General features: G+C 40.7%; 1 protein-coding gene across 1 annotated transcript in view; it reads right to left on the bottom strand.

The window, feature by feature from the left end:
* Positions 1-4,565, bottom strand: part of SLCO5A1 (solute carrier organic anion transporter family, member 5A1) — a 215,815-nt gene that overhangs the window by 139,976 nt on the left and 71,274 nt on the right. The gene's annotated exons all lie outside the window — the stretch shown is intronic.

Below are 4,565 nucleotides of genomic sequence, written 5' to 3'. Positions count from 1 at the left end.
TTGTACCTCATGACTGATCTGGATATGTTCTTTTTGACAATGAATGCAAGACCATTCCTCTTCAGTTTGTCATTCCCGGCATAGTAAACCATGTGGTTGTCAGATTCAAAATGGCCAATACCAGTCCATTTCAGCTCATTAATACCAAAGATATCGATGTTTATGTGTTCCATTTAATTTTTGACGACTTCCAATTTTCCCAGATTCATACTTAGTACATTCCATGTTCTGATTCTTAATGGATGTTTACAGCTGTTTCTCTTCATTTTGACATGGCCCCATCAATAAATGAAGGTCCTGCAGGCTTTTCTCCCACAGACTTTAGTCATTCACCATCACGGTCAACTCTACTTTGAGGAGGCAGCTCTTCCCCAGGCACATTTTGAGTGCCTTTCAATCTGAGGGGCTCATTTTCTGGCACTATATCTGGCAGTGTTTCTCTGCTATTCCTAAGGTTTTCAGTGACTAAATATTTGTAAGTAGTTCGTCACTCTTTCTTCTTAGTCTGTCTTAGACTGGAAGCTCATCTGAAACCTGTCCACCATGGGTGACCCTGATGGTATTTAAAATACATGTGGCATAGCTTTCAGAATCACAGCAACTCACCAGCCACCACAGTAGACAAACTGACAGATGAGTGGTGGCCGTTTGGTTTTAAGTGGAAACTGTCACTTTAAATTTCAAGGAGCTCTGTGTGCATGCATAGTAGAACCCCCCATGGGTGGGGGTGGAGTGTCCGTTCACTCAGGCATCCCCTTTAGTCATCAGAATGGAGGTGCGCAGACAACCAGAGATCCATGAACAGATACCAAAAAATGAATGGCCACACCTGTTATCTCTGTGGTTCTGTCAGGCATTCATGGCCCTTCTGATCCTTCCCCTGCTTGGTCTCTCTCAAGATGGTGGCTCCAGGAGCAGTTGAACATCTTAAATAAGAAAGAATTTCTTGATTCTGTTATACATTCCCCTAGCTGTAAAACTTCCAAGCTTCTAAACATTCCTTTATATGTGATTCAGAATTCTAGAACCATCCCCTGAGCCTGCTTGGTTCAGTATTCTGTATTGTTGCTGACGGAGCTCCTCACTGCACATCTACCCATTCCACCATCTTGTTGTAGTCTTACTAGACTTGTACTACTTACTAGAGTAGCCTTCCAAAACCACAGAGCCTTAGACCTTCTCACAGCAGCTGAAGGAAGAACCTGCCTATACCTAAAAGAACAAAGCTACTGCTACATTAATAAGCACAGTGAAGTTCAAACTAACATTAACAATACATTAGAATCTATAGCTACAATAAAAATCCTCCTTTTTCAGGCATCGCCTCATGGCTGATGCCATTCCTATCCCCATTAATAGTACCAATACACATTTTCATTGTGACTTTAGCCTTAGTATCTAGCTTGTTGAATTTATTGACCAGGTTTGTTTCCTCTCACCTCCAGGCCATTTAGAGTCAAGTTCTGCATAGCCAACAAAGCTATATAGTCATCCCCATGTCACTGGGCCCATTGGATGAGGCCAGAACAGGATACGTGCCTCTTGCTTCCAGGGAATAAGAACTGCAATATGAAGGAAGAGTTTACAAGGAAGACTTGGAATCTCAACCAAAAGATTTTGAGTTTCCTCTCTCCTCAGGGGGGAAATGTCAGGGACAGATTAGGACCCCTCGGTCCTGGGCCTCACCTATCCTGGCTTTGTATCCACCCTTTTGCCCTGAGTCCTCCTCTACTAGGCATGGATCAAGAGAAGGGGGAAGACACATTTAGACCAACCAAAGTAGCTGAACATCTAACCACAAAAGTCCTGGGCATGCCTTGCAATTTATGACATACAGGTACAAGTGCACTAGGGAAAATTGTGTCCCTAAAGTAACCTTTACTTCATTGTAATACTAAAATCACATCCCCTGGTGCCATAACAGTTTACATTCACCATGGATGTCACCTTGACAGATCTGGCTATAACCAGATTAGACCAGAAAAGGGGTGTCAACCAGATTCTTAGAAACCTTTGTCCCTCTTTCAAGAATGTGTTGTTGTGAAGTGCCGTTGATTTGGTTCTGACCCATAGTGACTCTGTATAGGGTTTTGAAGGAGTGACTGGTGAGCTTGAACTACCAACATTGTGGTTCAAACCAACTTTGCAGTCCCGTGTATTAGCCCACAGTGCCACACCAGGACTCCTCTTCCAAGAAAAATAGATGAATATTCAACATACCACTCCCCTTAATCAATATGTATTAGCCCACCCTTGGAAGAGGAGACTCTATAACCCTTATAAACCAGCACACTCTAATCCCATGAAGTTTCCTCCACTCGCAGACACAGAACCACTTCTCTCATTGACGTGTATTATCACTTTTAATAAAGTGCTTCTGAGTGAGGCTTACAGCAAGTGTGTGATTGAGAAGTGGCAACTCAGTGAGACTAATTCCTTAGACTCCTGAGAGAGACAGGCATTAGGGAAAACGTAACAGAGTAGTTCACCTGGGACACAGGAAAACATCCATAAGCCTGCAAGGAAGACAAGTTAATAAACCTATTATTCAAATTTGCACAGCAACCACTAAAGCCAATGATGATGGAATTGAAAACTTCTACCAACTTGAGTTTGAAATCGATCAAGCATGCAATCAAGATGTACTGATAATTACTGATGATTGGAATGCAAAAGTTGGGAACAAAGAGGAAGGATCGGTCCTTGGGAAATAAGGCCTTAATAATAGAAATGATGCTGGAGATTGCATGATAGAATTTTGTAAGACCAATGACTCCTTCATTGCAAATACATTTTTTAAGCAACATAAAAGATGAGTATACACATGGACCTCACCAGATGAAATACACAGAAATCAAATTGCATATATCTGTGAAAAGAGACAGTGGAAAAGCTCCATATCATCAGCCAAAACAAGGCCAGGGGCAGACTATGGAAAAGACCATCGATTGATCATATACAAGTTCAGGCTGAAGCTGAAAAAGATTTAAAACAAGTCCACAAGAGCCAAAATATGACCTTGAGTATATTCCATTGGAATTTAGAGATCATCTGAAGAACAAATTTGATGAATTAGACACTAATGACTGAAGACCAGAAGAGTTGTGGGATAACATCAAGAACATAATACACTCACTTATCTATGCCAAGAAATTTGGAAGACAGCTACCTGGCCGACTGATTGGAAGTGAACTATATTTGTGCCCATTCCAAAGACAGGCGACTCAACAGAATGTGGATATCATTAATATCACATGCAAGTAAAATTTTGCTAAAGATAATTTAAAAACAGCTGCAGTAGTACATTGACAGGGAGCTGCCAGAGGTTCAGGCAGGATTCAGATGGGGATGTGAAATGAGGAATATCATTGCTGACAGACGATGGAGCTTGACTGAAAGCAGAGAATACCAGAAAGATGTTTATCTGTGTTTTATTGACCACACAAAGGCTTTCGACTATGAGATCATGACAAGCTATGGACAACATTGCAGAGAATGAGTATTCCCAAACACTTAATTGTGCTCACGAGGAGCCTGTATATTGACCAAGAGGCAGTCATTCAAATAGAACAAGGGGACACTGAATGGTTCAAAATCAGGAAAGGTGTGCACCAAGGTTGTATTCTTTCACTGTATTTAATAAATTTATATGCTGAGAACATAATCTGAGAAGCTGGATTACATGAAGAACATGGCGTCAGTCTTGGAGGAAGACTCATTAACAACCTGCGACACATAGATGGCAATGTTTCTTGCTGATAGCGAAGAGAACTTAAAATATACTTACTGATGAAGACCAAACACCACAGCCTTAAATATAGGTTGTATATCAATGTAAAGAAAACAAAAATCCTCACCAGTGGATTAAGAAATAACATCAAGATAAATGGAAAAAAGTTTGAAGTTGTTAAAGACTTAATTTTTCTCAGATCAACCATCAACAATCATGGCAGTAGCAATCGAGAAATCAAACAATATATTGCATCAGGCAAATCTGCTGCACAAGACTTCTTTGAAGTATTCAAGAGCAAAGATGTCAATTGGAGGACTTTAGTATGCCTGACCCAAGCCATGGTATTTACAATAACCTCATATGCATGTAAAAATTGGACAGTGAATAAGGAAGACTGTAGAAGAATTGATGCATTTGATTTATTGTGTTGTAGAAAATATTCAAAGATATTTTTGCACTGCCAGAAGAACAAACACATCTGTGTTGGAAGAAGTACAGCCAGAATGCTCCTTAGAAGCCAGGACGTCGAGACTTTTTCTCTCATACTTTGGACATATCAGGAAGAACCAGTACCTGGAGAAGGACATCACACTTAGTAAAGTGGAGGGTCAGTGACAAAGAAGAAGACCCCCACCGAGATGGACTGGCACAGTGGCAGCAGCAATGGCACAGTGGCAGCATAGCAACAACTGTGAGATTGGCAAAAGATGGGGTTGTGTTTTGTTCTATTGTGCATAAGGTCGCTATAAGTAGGTATCAACTCTGTAACACCTAACAACAAGAGACAGTGAGAGAAAAATATGGAACAAAACTCAAAATCATTAAAAAAAAA

This window comes from Chrysochloris asiatica, unplaced genomic scaffold (assembly GCF_000296735.1).
Source record: "Chrysochloris asiatica unplaced genomic scaffold, ChrAsi1.0 scaffold00036, whole genome shotgun sequence".
In the NCBI taxonomy this organism is placed as follows: Eukaryota; Metazoa; Chordata; class Mammalia; order Afrosoricida; family Chrysochloridae; genus Chrysochloris; species Chrysochloris asiatica.
Note: the sequence above shows the minus strand (reverse complement) of the source record. Positions and strands in the feature narration are given on the sequence as shown.